This window comes from Silurus meridionalis, chromosome 14, assembly GCF_014805685.1.
Source record: "Silurus meridionalis isolate SWU-2019-XX chromosome 14, ASM1480568v1, whole genome shotgun sequence".
NCBI classification, from domain to species: Eukaryota; Metazoa; Chordata; class Actinopteri; order Siluriformes; family Siluridae; genus Silurus; species Silurus meridionalis.
The window spans coordinates 15,867,301-15,885,741 of NC_060897.1; the positions used below are offsets into that span (position 1 = coordinate 15,867,301).

The 18,441-nt window shown below is 36.8% G+C and overlaps 1 long non-coding RNA gene across 1 annotated transcript; it reads right to left on the reverse strand.

The window, feature by feature from the left end:
• Positions 1-7,533: 7,533 nt before the first annotated feature.
• Positions 7,534-13,747, reverse strand: LOC124396427. The gene is made up of 2 exons (XR_006927776.1): positions 13,151-13,747; positions 7,534-7,750 (listed from the first exon to the last, which is right to left on the reverse strand). It is a non-coding gene; the product is annotated as an uncharacterized LOC124396427 (long non-coding RNA).
• Between the last annotated feature and the right edge of the window lie 4,694 nt (positions 13,748-18,441).

Genomic DNA, 18,441 nt, shown 5'->3' on the forward strand with positions numbered 1-18,441 from the left:
TGTTTCATGAAGTCTTAAGTTATGACTTAAAACTTATAACTACTTTCTACTGAACGAAGGTACTGATTATTATTATTGTACCACTAAAATCTTTAAAAGGTTCAACATACTGTAATATTAATAAAATGTGATAATCTACTGTATTTCACACTATAGAATGTTAACAATTGTACAGGTGTTTGTTACTTTAGGGTTCTTTGATTAAATGTAAAATAAAATAGTCACAAGTATATATTTGTATAGTGTATTTAACAATGGACAATATCCCAGGGCAGCATTCCAGAATTAAATAGATGCAAATAAACACTTTAGCATCATAAATCCTTAAATGTTTTGTCCGTAATGAGTGAGCTAGTAGCAACAGTTGCAATGAAAAACGATGTTATAAGATGTTATAAGGAAGAAACCTTGAGAACCCATCATCATCTGGGTGACAGAATGCCCATTCATTATAGTTTTATCATTGTTAAGGTTATTAACTGTTCACTGATGAAATGCAAATCTGTTCATGATCTGTTCTGTTCCAAACTCTCATTAATCCTCAGCTGCAGCAAGTGGTTTCCAAATGAAGAGAACTGTATCCAAAAATAGGGCCTTAGGTTCAAATATATAAGAAATTCTTGGGCTTTTTATTTTGGTCATCTCTCTAATGTAAAGAATACTACCACATTACTACATTAAAGAAAATATTACACAGACAAAATACCTTTTTTTATCTTTTATCAATGATGAATGTAGTAATTACTGGTTATGATAAAATATGTCAGGTTGTGTGAAAGGGGTTTTGGCCAGATGTTCTGTAAGTAGAGGGTAGAGACACTTAAAACTTCCTGACGCATTAGTCGCTAAAACCCAGCAGCAGGCATACAAACACACTTTGAAAATCCATATGCACCAGATATTAGTATCCATGTACCAGTTTTATTCACAACCATCCCTTTTTTTGATATACTACATTAACTTCTGTCAGGTTGCTGTGTATCTCTAAAACCAATACACGTGGAAATTAACCTTAAAGCATTGTACTCACTGCTAGCAATGTTAGCATCCAGATGTGCAGCATGTTGAAGCCTGTTCATGACCCATGACCTCACATGTCTGGTCTGAATGACTGCACATTTCCACCTCAACAACTTACATTGTCTAGAGGCACAAACAAACCAACAAAGCTGTTACATTCTTGTATCTGTATCTTGCAGCTGTAATCTTCATCACTGTTTTCTAGCCACTATTTTCACCCCAGACAATACCACTTTTAAACAGTCCTCATATATTTGCTTTCCAGTTAATGACAAGATGCTCTCTAGACTACGAAGCACCTTACTATCACTTCTCACTTTCATAAGAATCTACTAGTCCTTTCCCCGACATACAGAGCTGAAGAATACTGCAATTATTTTTCTGAGTGTGTATTTAATATTTAAGATGTTTTCAATTCAGAAGCTATTTTTCTATTTACCAAGTACACTGCAGACTAGGGGTTTCTAAAAGATATTGTAATATATACTGTATATAGGATAGTAATTAGTGTTCTAATATAATGTCATTATTGAATTCCCGTTAAATGCCAATTTAAAGTTTGATATTTTTTTCTATCTTTGACAGATAATACATTGGACAGCTTCAACGCTGCGATTCAATTACAAGCTTTTTTATGGAAATATAACATTATATATGTATATAAATTATGGCTGTCAAAATTTATGTGTTAATAATGCGTTAACACAAATTAATTTTAATGCTAACGTGCAATTAATGCAGTGCGCATTTCTGTTTGTATTAAAAATATAAATAAATATAAAAGAGGTGAAATTAAAACCTTCAACACAACGCACATTTACGTCCTTTTTTTTCTCAGATATAAATTAATATCCGATCAAGCACCAAAATCCATGAAGCACACGTGTGTGGAAACATAGCAAAAATTCTGTTTGGTGTCCTCATTATTTATGTAATTTAAAACACAATAATTACTTTAAAACATTTACAAGAATATTTTGTCTTCATGCTCCATGTTCAGTGTGGTTTCACTAATAATAAGCATACATTTGCTAAAAGCATCCATATATTTACATGCCCATGTTAATTAGAGTATTAAAAACTTTTAGAACAGATAAAAATGTCGGATTAAGTTGCGAATAATCACGAGTTAACTCATGGCAATCATGCCATTAATCACAATTAAATATTTGAATAGTGTATATAATATGAAAAATCATATCTTATAATGCTATTATCAGTCTTGTTACTTGTGTTGGTTAAACATACTTGGATGCTAGTTGAACATACTTGGATGGAAGCTGATTATGTGTTAAAGAGAAGAGTTAGCTAGTAGCTAGAGGAAATTGGTCTTGTTCTTTCGGCTGCTCAAGTTAGCACACAACTGATCATCCGTCTCCATACTACCCTGTCCTCTACATCTGCCTCTTTCAAACGAACTACCTGCATGACTCTAACACTTCAATGTATGAAGGTGATTACTGATAACTTTAGAACAGAGAATAGACAATTAAGAAGTCTTTAAAATAAATATCTGGATATACAGTTTGGTATTATGCTTGAGTTACACATGAGTTAAAAACAAAAATAGTCACCACAAGAAATAGGTATATGCTGCCCACTTTTTCCCTCTTGATTTTGGTCACCTGTTAAATCCCACTCAGCAACCAATCATATGACAGGTATTAGCCAGAGAGGGTGAAACCTTCTTTTTATACCTGTGAAACCTGATAACTGTATAAATATCAGAGGGCAAAATAACACACTTATAGGTAACTCATTCAGTAACTGCCTTCTTCCACATACATAAGCTCATAAATCCCCACAACTGACCAGTGTCAGTGTTATTGAGAAATTTTACCCAAAGCATATGGTTATTTTAACTCCCTTGGCTCCTATTATGGATAGCTATGGCATAATCGGGATTCAAATGTACAAGCTCTTAGTGCTCTTAAAAGCTGTTCTATTTTGTTGTGTAATCCCACCAACTCCTGAGTAGTTTATCTGTCAGTTTGATCAATTACATTATAAACCAATTAAATTTTTCCACATAGTACGTAGGTATGAGTAAAGGTAAAAAAAAAAAAATGAAAGAAATCAGCACCAGTGTAACAGGAGATTAACCTCTTAAACTTTACAATGTTTCACCACAAGTAATCAACAAATGCTTGCATTTACTCAAGATAGCTTTTTTCCCCTTGGTTTCAACCTTTCCATGAATATCTGAGATGATCAGTCTTTGCATTCATTGCAGGATCCATGTAGATGTTTTCTACAGGCATAATTAGAGAAAATCCTCTGTGGGCACCTCCACAACCACTGATTCCCAAAGGTATTAAACACTAATCCTCACAGGTGACAAATTCTGATGGGAAAAAAATAGTACCCTCTCTTTTTATTTAGTATAACAAAGGTTCAAGGTGTCTTTGGCATTAGCACGAGAGGCGTTATAGTGTGAAAACTCCTTAATAATGTTTTTAACACCTTCCTAATCTCACACTCATACTATCTGCTGAGAAAATGCGCTGTACTTTTTTGTTCCATAATTTTGCTACAGAAGTACAATTTCACCTAGATTTCCCATCTGAAAAACTGTGAAGGTCTTTGGAGTGTATGTTCTGCCAGAGCATTGGTCACCTGAGCTTTGTCCAAAAATCAAAAACGTGTGTAGTCCATCCACATGCACACACCTTTCCAACAAGAAAACAAGTCTCAAGGGGATCAGAGCCTTGGCGTATGGAAAATCTTACAGGGAGTCAAAATGAGTCATTTCAGTTACCTCAAACACTTAATGTCACTGTTTAAAGTGTGCTTGGAAGGGCCTACTTCATGATCCAAACATGCCCTTGCATAAAGACTGCATAAATTAAAAGCAAAAAAAAAAAAAAAAAAAAAGATTCATACAAACAGTCCACTAAGCCAAAAGCTTTATTATAGCCTAAAGCCTAATATGTAGAAATATTTAAAAGCCAATCTGATGCAACTGTAGACTTATTGCCTTTTTTGGCTTGTTTTAGTCCATGTTGTAGGTGTCCACACTGCAATACAACTATCCACAAGTATATATGGCTGTTCTCATGGAAATGTCTTTCACCCAAACCAAGTTTTTCATAAGTGAATTCATATTCATGTTAGAATACATAAAAAATTCAATGCTGGATATTTTAAATAAATGATTTTACTGAGCCTTGTCCAGCAGGTTTCTTCTGATTTAATAGAGACTTAGCATAATGTTAATGGATTTTAAATGGATTGGGTCATGAAATGAATAATGGATATAGAGTTTAGCAAAATTAGCCTGCTCTAGTTATAGTTTGTGGACGTGCCATATTTGTGCACACCCCTAATTTAACACATTAATTCTTTCCCGTTAATAGTTGGCTGTTCAGGCAGAAAGTTGGTACAGTGACAACGCATGGTTGATCGTTGTCTTACAGCTCCATGGTCTCTGATTCAATTCTAAGCTTTCTGTACTCTCTGTGCAATGTTTCTTATCTTCTGTCGAGTCCAAGAGGGTTTTTAGTTTTAGTTTTCTTGTGTCCTGCCTATAGAAACATCATTAAGTAAACTGGCTATAATAAACTGCCCTAGGAATGAAGGAATGAAGGAATGAATGATTAGATGGATGGATGGATGGATGGTTGGATGGATGGATGGATGGATGGATGGAGTGGTTATATGACCAGTTATATGACCAATTTGACATGACACCTTTGCTGCAAGAAATCTATTGGAAGACTTATATGGCCCATTAAGGTTGATCCAATAGTACATTCTATGCTAGACATGCAGAGTTGTTGAAAACTCTAATACTTCTTCTTTTTTTTGACTGCTAACTTTACTTGCACATTAAATAGACAATCTATTTCACTTACTATTTTTGCTTTCACATCTCTATTTCTGTTCCGTTCAGCACCTATACTTAGACTTAAAGGCCAGTTCTAGACATTTGGAGACCCTAGGCAAAATTTATATTAGAGGTCGCCCTGCCTCCACATTTCAGAATAAATAAAACATATTTAATTTCTAAACTTTGTATTTATACATGTGCTTTTATATATTTACTTAAATGTGCATTTTAAATAACTTTAACTTTTACTTAACTATAACTTTTGCTTTGCTTTACTTTAACTAAGTTTAACACAAAAACAATGTGAAAGGTCATCTGGACCAGCTCTTCTTGTTATTATTATTCCTTCATCATCGACACTTTTTTAAAACAAGCAATGTCATTAGCTAGGCTGCACTGTAAAATAGTAATTTGTTTTGATAATGTTTTTTCTCATTATTTTAAAATGCTACCTTTAAGAAGTTTAAGATTATAATGTTATTAGAAATTACTCATGAAGACATACAGACTAAATCACCCAGGACTTTTAGTAATTTGTGTACAGTAGCACAAATTGTAAAAAACATTTTTTTCTACTCTATACAGAAAAATGGGGATAAAATGTATTTTTTGTCTAGCTGGAAATTGACAAAATTTTCCTTCATCCTGAGGCAATTAAGACTATAGTTTTCATAATATCTATTGCATTTAAAAACCATCAATATGCACTATATAACCAAATCAACAGTGAAAGTGAAAAATGCTGATTACTATGCAGAAAAAATAGTTATTGGAACAGGCTGTTAGGGTAATGAAAACAGCACTATAATTTATAAGATTTAGACAGTTGAGGTACTTTATTGAAACAATAAACAATGCTTTAGACTTTACTTTTTCTCTAGTATTTAAAAGTCGGCTTTATTTTTTTTATATTTTCATATATATATATATATATATATATATATATATATATATATATATATATATATATATATATATATTTTTTTTTTAATACATTATTATAAAAAAAAAAAATAAATACATACATACAAAAAAAAATGAAAAAAAAAAATACATGAGGTTCCCTGGTGGTCTAGTGGTTAGGATGCAGCGCTCTCACCGCTGCGCCTCGGGTTCGATCCCTGGTCAGGGAATCAACCCAGCCACTTTCAGTGCTGGTCCCAAGCCCGGATAAATGGGGAGGGTTGTGTTAGAAAGGGCATCCAGCGTAAAAACGTCCCAAATCAAACGTGCGGAGGATCCGCTGTGGCGACCCCTAACGGGAGAAGCCGAAAGAAAGAAAGTTTATAAAAAAATACATGACAACAGCTTACATAGCTGCATCACAAGCTGCATTTTCTTATTGTGCCTATTTAGTTTTCCTCTCAGCAGCCGCCAAGGGATGCGTCTGTTTCGATGCCATCAGGACAGTTATGCAGAAAAGCTGAATTTTGGTTATCACTGTGCACAGTCTTTCATGCATTCAGAAGCTGGTAACCCACATTTAAACAGTGATATTAACTGGTTCCAATTCAGGTAAGTCAGGTGGGTCAGATTTTATATCCAGTGGACAAAAAGCCTAGTCTTACGCTGCCAGTCTTAATTGGTGAACTAGTGTATACATTTGTTACGGTGAAGGAGGCCCCGCCCCAACCCCCGAGGTCCTAGGCAATTGCCTGCTCTGCCTATAGCTAGTGCCCGCCCTGACCTAAACTGAGATGATTTGTTTCCCTTTCCTGTTTAAAATCATAATCAATGAAAAAACATATTTAAAAAAAGAACATCATTTTAAGTGCTCTTTCTAGTCGAGAAAATCTTGACACTACAGTGCATTAAGGGAACAAGGCACAGATTAGTGCAGGTTTGGCACAAAGCCCTATAATTGTTATATTTAGTTATATTCAATATTGTACATTACCACAGGATGAGATACAGTAAATGAGGGGGGGAAATAAGTAGATTTTTACCAAAAGAAGATTACTAAACTTTCAGAATATCTCAAATTTCTAATAAACACCAAGCAGCTAAGATTTCAAGATGGAGAGGCGACACAAAACAGGCCGATTCTTGGAGCTGCCGATAACAATCGCTCGGCATCAACTTTCCAGGCGACATTTCAAGTAGGTTGCACTGGAGGACAAAGCGTTCTTTGAACACAAATAAGAGGAGAAAGGAGGAGGGGAAAGAGAAAAAAAATCCTGAGCCGTCATTATTTTAATCAGGCCCTTCTCATAGATAGAAGAGTTTCTGGAATCAGGCCTTCTGGGTTTTAGCAAAAGTACTATTGTACTCAGCAAAAAAAACTTCTGAGTTTCATTCAAAGTATCCTTATGTTGGCATATGTGGACTTTTCATGTATTTTTTCACATGATTTTTTTTTCATACTGTCCTTCTTTTCATGTGATTTTTTTACATTTTTTTTATATACACAATTTATTTTCATGTGATTTTTTTTTTCCATTTCCTTTTTTGCACATTAGCTTTTTCTTACAAAAAACATTTATTTTAATTCAGAATACAATACAATACAAGTGATTCATTTATTAACCATGTAATAGCCATGATGTGTTTGTTCAAATGTATGCATTTACATGTGTACAAAAGTAAATGACGTTTATTTATTTCTTTTTTACCTGTAATCATATTATCACATTTTACCCATGATGCAATCACTTACACATTGTTTTGTTTTCACAAGATTTAACTTTTTTTTTTTTTTTTTATCTTTTATTTTTAGTTTTCCACATTCATTTATTTTCATATGCGATATATTTGCATGGTGACCTTTTGCATCTGTATTGAACACATTAGTGACATGACAAAACGTAAAGTTGTAAGTAATTTTAGGGCATACAATTCAAAATACACTCACCCGCTCTTCACCTGTAATCACACATTATTCACATAGTCATGTGTATTTTGCTGCAAGGGAAAGAAGTGAAGTTAGTCGGGTTTCTCAATCGCATGCCTTTGCATAACAAAGTTTAGCACCTCATTCGGCTTGATAATTAACTCATGAGTCAAATTGAGAGATTTAAAGCAAAGAAAACACTGAACCATAACATGGATGTGTTTTCTTTTTCAAGGTCTGGGCCTGAGATATGCCAAAGACACATTTTTCATCATAAAAACCACAGCTTGAGAGGAGCAAAGGAGTTAATAATAACGTTAGGTAATAAACAATTTGAAAAACTCCTCATTTATTGTCACTACTTTGTGTTAACTACATTGTATAAACCTGCAGCTTGGTTGCTAAATGTAAAACAAGACCGACAAACAGTTGATGTCAGATGGTGTGGTGCTATCAGTATGTGTGGCCTCCACAAACATGGGTACAGATAAGAAGGTGTCCATTGACTCACAGGACCAGAACCATGACATCCATTATCTCAGGTTAGGGAGCTACCGTGGGAGCCAGAGAGCATCTCCATGATAGCTGGGAAGGTGAGGTGGCAGGAACACAGGAACTTTCTAACTGATAAATCAATCTGTCAGCACTGATGTGTTCCTCACCTCTTTGCTAGCCTTACACACAAGCTGATGAAATTCATGTATAGCATGTTAAAAAAAAAGGCTGGTCAGCTTGTTTGCAGAGGACAAGCGGTTTGTCCTTAGTAGGACCTTTAACTGTGGTACAAATTTGAAACCCACATACAGACACGTATGCACATACACTCCCGTACACTCAAGACCGATCTTCCCTTTCAAAAGCCTCTGTCGAATACATAGTGATAAAATCGGTACCAGGGACATAGCGGCATATTTTCACAACCAAGAAAAAAGAAAAAAAAAAACATGTTTTACACAGATATAGCTCAGCTTAGAGTTCAGCTTGTGGGTCACAAGCATTATATAAACTCAGATGTAATGGTTTGTAACGTTTCCCTCCATGCTTTGCACTAATGACTCATTGACTGGGACAGGTACGGGCAGATGCCACAGACAGAATGCTCATGAGAGACGTGCTCAGAGGCCCATCGCCTATAATGCCGCACTTCATTCAGACAGAATGGCAGACTGATAGTCATCTGCCCGGGAGGCCCTCCTTCCACCAAAGTAGACTAAGGCAGCCTAAGTTGAACACTATAAGGGTATACTCAAGCTATTACGCAATTTGGAAAGCCATTAAGAGCTTCACTTTAGGACAGGGATGTATCCTGGACTAGGGGGATTCTCAAATGGAGAATAAGTATAAAGATCTCTCATGTGATATTTTAGAGAAGTAAATCATTAGAAGTATGCAGAGGTGTAAAGTAATGAAGTACAAATACTTCTTTACTGTACTTAAGTAGATTTTTCTGGTATCAGTACTTTACTTCCCTATTTATTTTCTGACAACTTTTTTTTACACAAATATCTGTACTTTCTTCTTCTTACATTTTAAATACAGGCTCCTTACTTTAGTTTAAATCTAAAACCAGTCCATCAACCTATTTCTTGTTATTGCACAGCTTTTTCAACCTACCACTGGTGTATCATTTCCTGGCTATCACACACCACAGACGTAAGCTAGACTGCAAAGCTAACAACAGGTAAGGCAGAAGGCAACAAGAAGTATAGGGCTAATGTGGATGAGACGGAGGGAGACAGCGATGTAAACTTCTTTACTTTAACTTGAGTGAAAAAGTTTAAAACACAAGTAACTGTTCTTCTACTTGAGTAAAGGATGTGTGTACTTTTGCCATCTTTGGAAATATGTAGACTTTGTTAATAAACACACAAGGGCAGGCTGTAAAAAGAATTTAATTAATAGCATTATGTAGTATACTACAAATAAATAAATAAATAAATAAATAAATAAATAAATAAATACTGATACGCTATATTTTTATTATTTATTATAAAAGTGATTGGCAAAACCTCTCGTGGCTTATTGATTTGATTTGTTATTCAACAGACACTTTCTCATTCTCTTGTGCACTAGAGAGCAGCAGTCAGTGGCGATAAGACAAAACAAACAAACATCGTAGACATTGGCCCTTGTAGTTTATAAAAATTCTGTTCCCTTGTCTAATATACGCAACTTATTACACTATATGGAGAAGAGTATATGGACACCTGACTATAATATTTATATATGCTTTTGAACATCTCATTCCACATTTTGTCCCCATTTACTGTTAGAATAACTCTTCTGGAATAACTTTTCTGGAAAGATGTTCCACTAGATTTTAGTGTGTGTCTGTTGTGGAGATTTGTGCTCATTCAGCCACAAAGATGTTAACAAAGTCAGGTATTGATGTAGGGTGAAGAGGCCTGGGGTGCTGTCATCATTCCAATTCATCCAAAATGTGTTCAATAGGATTGAGATATGTATAATAGGCCACTCAAGATCTTTCACTCCAACACATGTTAGCCATATCTTTATGGAGCTGGTTTTGTGCACAGAGGCATTGTCATGGTGGAACAGGTTTGGGTCTTCTAGTTCAACTAAGGAAATTGAATGCTAATGCATGTGCATGTGCATGTGCATGTGTGCATATGTATATAGCGATTAATGAATTTAACAGTTGGACTGTAAACAGGAATTAAGTCAGATGTCCGGAACCCAAAGCCAAGCTAACCCATGAACAGTCAGCCACTAATTTGTATGAATAATTTGTACATTGCTTTGGATAGTTAATGTATGTACCAGGAATGCTATAGGAATATAATAAATATCCAAGCATGATTTACAAATTGATTGACGACCTTTTTTTGTGTCTAGATTTAAAGTACATAGAAACATTCTGTCTGCATACCATACAGGACATGACCTTCAGATGACTATGACACTCTTTTTAACCTTGTTCTTTCCATCCTAAGCCTCTAAGAGTGTCTTGACCCTAAATATTCATAGCCTAAGTGCTACTAAGACCTTTGGCCCTACAGCCATAACTATCTGTACTCTGGTGACTCTAATGCAAAGAGTGAAATTCTGTAAGTCTTAAGTTTGTCTGTGCTCAGTCATAAGTGAAAAGGTTAGTGCACTAAACACCATGACCTGGACTAGTGAAGGTCTTCCTGCTTCTACTAGGGACAAAGAAAAGAAAAACCCAGAGAGAGATGGGGAAAACCCTCAAAAGTCATAATTGCTCAGAGTGTGGAAGTGGACATGGAGGGAAGCTCCAAGCAGCACTTTCTTTCCTTTTTTCTAGCTATAAACTACCACACTAACTGTACAATCTGGTGGGATGGACAGGAGCACAGTATAGCACTGAATTTATGTTTACACAATTTGAACATTTTTGATAGATATGCATTTTTCAATCTTAAAAAATATTTTTTTGTTTTCTAAAGATATCAAATTATGTGGTCGCTGACAGAATTCTGTTCTGTTTAAGGCAGGAAAAGAGCGATTGTTGGCTAATAGCCTCCATTTTAATGTTATGACACAGAGTTGCCTATTTAATGACAGCAGCAGTAAAAATGGCTGCCAAACCTATCAAATAATACAAGATGTCAAGCTCCTGAGTATGAAATGTGGTCTTTGATGTTTTTTAGCCTTTTCTGGCCAAAACGAATTAGCACTTGACAGAAGCGCTTGACAAAAGCTGAAGAAAAGTAGAGCAAAATCCCAAAATGCATCTAAATTGAACACTAACCTGGTTTTAGTGTTTCTCACATCATTCTTATTGCATGTGCAGAAACAATTGAATGGACACATACACATACACACACGCACACACACACACACACACACACACACACACACACACTCACGCCTTCCTCTTCTTAGCTCCTGTAATGGCTGACCCAGTCTCCCCCCTACCACACAGTCGACCCTCCTCCTCCCTCACCACCACACTCTGTATTGCTGGTGATAATTACTGCTGAATAGATTTCCAGATTCCCATGGATGTCAGACTGGGCCTGGGCCTTCTACACAAATAGACCTCTTCAACCACACACACACGCACGCACACACGTGCACACACACACACACACACCCTCCTTTAACCTTCATTGCAAAGATTGCGAATAGTAAAAAGAGAAAGATATGACAAGGTATTTATTTTTAATCCTAATCAATATGACTATGAAGTGGTCTCAGTTTGTCACTTCTTGTAAAAAAAAAGTTTTCATTTCAAGGGACAGTTGGAACTCAGGTGCTGCACCTGGTGCCTTTAAACAACTAGTGAAATAATAGCAGCTAAAGTAAATCCAACGATTATGATGCGGCCATCCCCTTTAACGTCACTGTTGGTGAACAACAATGAACCACTTCTCTGTTGTATTGAAAGAGATTACCTTACTCCACAGGTTAAAAATAAAAGGTATTTTTCAGTATTTCAAAACAAGCAAAAACTTTCAAAAGGTCAAAACAGATTAGGGTGGTGCTACAGAAAGTGTTCCCAGGCCCTCAAAAAGAAAAGCGAGAGCAAAAAGATAAACAGAGAAACCGAGACTGATTTTCCTGCATTTAAGTTTGGTGGCAGGGTACGTCATGGTCCCGCTGTATCCTTGCGGCATTGCCAGCTGTAAACAGATACACGTACTCCTTAGCCAAATTGGCATGTCTCTTGCTTAAGCAGCCATGCATCAGGGCCAATCATTCTGCCTCCTCCAGAATCGTCAGCCAATCACAGCCTGAAAGCACACTGGGTCAGTGTTTTACACGCTTTCAGAAAATAAAGGCTAATACGTCAGTGAGGAAGCACAGCAAAAGCCTTTTAATACTGAGCATTGAGTCAAATAAATCAACAACCCAATTAACAGGAGAACACGCTGTTTCGAACCCATCTGCTTTGGAAGTATCAAGACATCTAACTAAGCTAGCTGATAAATCACCTTGCTTCAGGTATTATATATAAACTTAAAAATTTAATAATGTAGAGATGTCTTACACAGGCTCATTTCACTCTGTCTTTGGGTTTCTTCTTTGCTGAAGAGCTCAGGAAGCCTTGAAGAAGTAGTTTCTCCAACTTTTGGCGATCTGGAGCTATTCCTTTTTTAGAATAATTGTGGCACATTTTTTTTTCTTCACTACAAGGCAAAATCATTTGAGAAAACTGTCTAATTCACGCTTGAAATCGCACTGTGTGCACCGTTTTCAGGCCCAATTCAAATTCAGGCAAAATTCTTATTAGAGGCTTTGAAAATGACCATTTATCTGCGTGTGATACCATGTGGAAAAAAGTACATTTTGTTGGTAAGTGTCAGAGGTCAGTGGTTGGAAACCCAACAAGTCTGAGCTGCCAAAAAAGAGCATAGCTTCTGAAGCGCTCCAAGTGGGAAATCCCAGCATTTAGCCATTGACGTCACCTGGCACAGGCACAGCTTGAAATGGTTTAAAATAGAGATTGCCTTTCGTAACTAGACTAAAGAGATTTACCCACTTACCTTAATATACATTTGATAAAAGTTTTTTTCATCTAGTATCTGACGTGCAATTTTTTTTATTTCTTTGCTCTCATATAAAGAAGGCTAAACAAACAAGACAAACCGACATGAAAAAAAAAAGAAAATCTGACAAGAGTCTCAACATAGGGAGCTGAGAGGATTTGCTGATGTGACTTAGAGCTGCTAATGCCCGTCATGCGATTGGACAGAGTCATGAGGAAACACAATAGAAGAGAAAGGGAGGAGGAGGAGGAGGGAGAAAATCCCCTTTAGCGCAACCTCCTCTAATTAATTCAGGAAAAATGAATCACGGCGGGCCATTCCAAACACACCCAGTGCTTTTAATCACTTCATGTCCTCCAAAAGATTTCCCCCCCACCTATTTTAGAGGGCAGACAGGATTTCTTGGTGCTTTAAAATTGATGCGTACATGGCTGTAAGCGTGTGTATCAAAAAAAGAAAAAAAGAAAAAATGCCATTTTTTTGTACCAATGCCACAAGCAGCACTTTAAAATCCTGTGTTGTTTGCATCCATGCATACATGAAAAGTTGGGCTATGGAAAGCACACACACACACACACACACACACACACACACACACACTCCCCGCTCACCCTCCCCATCGTTTCCCAGGACTGTTTACCACAAACAGCCCAATACTGCCCGCATTCACTATCAAAAGCCAGATGGGCCAATGCCAAGGTCTGCCTACCGTTACCCCGACGACACAGCATCCAACTACGTATTGGTGTGAAGGCGGGTATGATGTCATTCCAGAACACGGTGGGGGCCAATCAAACCCTGAGAAAATTATGTCACCTTTTGTTCGCTCCCTCCATTGAGTGCCATAGAAGTGCAGTGAATTGAAAGCTGCAGAGGTCATTTTTCCCCCCAGAGTTGCATGCAAGACAAAGCGAGCGAGAGAGAGAGAGAGAGACAGAGAGACAGAGAGAGAGAGAGAGAGAGAGAGAGAGAGAGAGAGAGAGAGAGAAAGAGAGAGAGAGAGAGAGAGAGAGAGAGAGAGAGAGAGAGAGAGAGAGAGAGCGCAAGGGAGGGAGGGAAATAGGGCAATAAAAGGAAAACCAGCAAGCAACAACACTATGGTCATTCTAATGTTTTCAGAGGTCTAAATATAAAATGATATGAAACTTTTGAAAACACTGATTGATGAATGCATTTGATTAAAAAACACTAGCAATGTTTTCAAGCAGCTGACAAAGTTGCAAAATAAAAAAAATCTCTAATTTGGGGTGAAGCTATTAGTTCGGTGCAAAATTATTCCAATGAAAGGAAAGGGGCCAGTGCTCTCTGTCTATATCTTTCATTTTCTCTGCCAGTTGCGACCCCCACTGTACTCATTCCTCCATCGTCCAACCACAGCAAAGCATCACTAGGGTAGTCACAGGGCCAACAGTGAACGACACTTGAATAGGAAGTGACCACGGAGGGGTTCCATAAGTTTTATGCCATCCATATCTCCCCAGCATGTACACACACAGGGTTTCCTTTCAAATTTTACATTTAAAAAAAAAAAAAATTCTAAAAAGTCACCACAAAAGAATGCAATCAAACCTTTTTTCTAATAAGTCATTCTTACAAAAATCTTGAAGATATTTTTTTCTGTAAAAAAGGAAAGGTTTTTAGGGACTGTATTACTATATTACAATAGGCTGTATACATAAACAGTTTTAGTGTATAGATATCTAATCTAATCTAATTTATTTATCTTCACTAAGTTTTTGTTTGTTTCTGGTCAGTGTTATTGTTTCATATATATATATATATATATATATATACACACTAATATACACTAATACTGTATATATATATATATATATATATATATATATATATATATATATATATATATATATATATATATATATATATTTATACACGGTGAATAATTTATTGAACAGGCATGATTTTATCAGCTTTTTCATGTTTTAGTGATATTTAGCAGGTACACTATATGCACAAAACTATTGGGACACCTAACTTTTGCAGCCATATGCAGTTCTTTCCCAAATTGTGACCAAAAAGTAGGAGAAATGAAACATGTTTCAGCATGACATATATATATATATATATATATATATACATACAGGGAGTGCAGAATTATTAGGCAAATGAGTATTTTGACCACATCATCCTCGTTATGCATGTTGTCTTACTCCAAGCTGTATAGGCTGGAAAGCCTACTACCAATTAAGCATATTAGGTGATGTGCATCTCTGTAATGAGAAGGGGTGTGGTCTAATGACATCAACACCCTATATCAGGTGTGCATAATTATTAGGCAACTTCCTTTCCTTTGGCAAAATGGGTCAAAAGAAGGACTTGACAGGCTCAGAAAAGTCAAAAATAGTGAGATATATTGCAGAGGATGCAGCAGTCTTAAAATAGCCAAGCTTCTGAGCGTGATCATCGAACAATCAAGCGTTTCATTCAAAATAGTCGACAGGGTGCATGAAGCGTGTGGAAAAACCAAGGCGCAAAATAACTGCCCGTGAACTGAGAAAAGTCAAGCGTGCAGCTGCCAAGATGCCACTTGCCACCAGTTTGGCCATATTTCAGAGCTGCAACATCACTGGGTGCCCAAAAGCACAAGGTGTGCAATACTCAGAGACATGGCCAAGGTAAGAAAGGCAGAAAGTCGACCACCACTGAACAAGACACACAAGCTGAAACGTCAAGACTGGGCCAAGAAATATCTCAAGACTGATTTTCTAAGGTTTTATGGACTGATGAAATGAGTGAGTCTTGATGGGCCAGATGGATGGGCCCGTGGCTGGATTGGTAAAGGGCAGAGAGCTCCAGTCCGACTCAGGCGCCAGCAAGGTGGAGGTGGAGTACTGGTTTGGGCTGGTATCATCAAAGATGAGCTTGTGGGGCCTTTTGGGTTGAGGATGGAGTCAAGCTGAACTCCCAGTCCTACTGCCAGTTTCTGGAAGACACCTTCTTCAAGCAGTGGTACAGGAAGAAGTCTGCATCCTTCAAGAAAAACATGATTTTCATGCAGGACAATGCTCCATCACACACGTCCAAGTACTCCACAGCGTGGCTGGCAAGAAAGGGTATAAAGAAGAAAATCTAATGATATGGCCTCCTTGTTCACCTGATCTGAACCCCATTGAGAACCTGTGGTCCATCATCAAATGTGCGATTTACAAGGAGGAAAACAGTACACCTCTCTGAACAGTGTCTGGGAGGCTGTGGTTGCTGCTGCATAATGTTGATGGTGAACAGATCAAAACACTGACAGAATCCATGGATGGCAGGCTTTTGAGTGTCCTTGCAAAGAAAGGTGGCTATATTGGTCACTGATTTGTTTTGTTTGGTTTTGAATGTCAGAAATGTATATTTGTGAATGTTGAGATGTTATATTGGTTTCACTGGTAAAAATAAATAATTGAAATGGGTATGAATTTGTTTTTTGTTAAGTTGCCTAATAATTATGCACAGTAATAGTCACCTGCACACACAGATATCCCCCTAAAATAGCTAAAACTAAAAACTACTTCCAAAAATATTCAGCTTTGATATTAATGAGTTTTTTGTGTTCATTGAGAACATGGTTGTTGTTCAAATTAACTCCTCAAATAAAATTAATCCTCAAAAATACAACTTGCCTAATAATTCTGCACTCCCTGTGTATATATATATATATATCTGTGTATAAAACGAGCTCCATTAAGATATGGCTTATATGGCTTTGAGTAATCTTAAATAAGCTCTGATTTTAGCCCTTTTGAATACCTTCAGGATGAATTGGATTGCTGAATGGGGATTTTAACATGAAATTGCTACACAAATCCATTAATGGGACCAAAACCGGAGGATGCATAGCATAGCTGATATTAATAAAGTCCTGAGCTTTGAAAAAAAGTCAGCACCGGATACAAGTATTTCTGTTATATTAGGACAGAGTGACCTGGTGTAATTTCTGCCTTGATGTAGTTGAGCAATGATTTGGGTTGTGAAGCATTTTGTTGCCAGCCCTGTCTCTTTTGGCTCTATGGAAACCTTGGAAGGGATGATGTTTTCTACCGGCTCCATAAGATGACCTTATAGCCAATAAGTGAGGCAATACCCCAAGCTCACTCATTCACTGGAATGTCATTTGTGTATCTGTATATTCAGAGCTTCAGTACTTTTTCGTCTGGAAAAATTACCAACCATGCAGTAGTGTCTTTAGCAGCAGATGTGTGGCCCAGTCTGAATGGTTTCTCAACATACATTGAAAATCTTTACAGTGATTTACGTTATAGTCAGCTCTGTGTGAGAAAGAGCATTCAGTGGTGTGTATTGTGTGGCACTATCATCCTTTAAGTAGGACTGTTTCGGAGACATTCATCTCTGAGTGATTTCACCGTGTTTCACCTCCTGAAACAGTGTCAGAGTCAAAGATACCACCACATCATCAATTCACCTAGAATGTAGTGCTAGGTGACACACTTTTCTCAAATTTTATTGCAGTAATGCTTTGCTTGACAACAAGTATTAGCTATTAAGCATGCCAATTAAAAAAGTTAAAAGCATTTGCAGTTAGTGTTAACCCTCTACATAACAGAATGTTCAATTGTAACCTCACTTGGTGGAAGATCTACAGTGGTGGGTTTATGCAAAAAAAAAAAATGAGTGAAGACTGGCCTGAAAGAAAATGGAAAGATGAACATGGGTGATCTATTTTATGGGTGACGATATTGTTCCAAAAACAGACACACCACTTCCATCCTGCAGATGTTGTTCAGATGACCAAGCCCAGCTAATCCCAAAATGAAAATGATATATCTCTGTTCAGTGCTGACAACGTCTAAAAGCACAGCTAAGTTGTTCCATTATTTAAAAAAAAAAAAAAAAAAAAAAACACAAGTTAATACATAAATACATGGGTGGACAAATCACTACCCTGGTTGTAAGGGATAAGCAGATTTAGTGTAGTTTTTATTTGTAGTTACCATGAAGACAAGAAGGATCAAAACCCCAATTTAAACTCTATGAGCCCTGCCCTGAATCCTATTAAACATCATCAGAGGCACCTTCAAACCTGAGACAGTTGGATCAATTCATGAACAGTGGGCCAGATTACCTGTTGAATGGTGCAGAAATCTCATTGAGAGCATTTTTGTGTCATATTTGAATTAATACAATGCTTTTTAATGGAGCCTTAGTGCGTTTAATTCCTGAACATTCCATTTAAAGAACACATTAGTTACTAGGTGATTTATTTGTTTTTGAGTCATTGAGCTTATAGCAGTACATATGCATTGTCTTTGCTTATGAGAGGG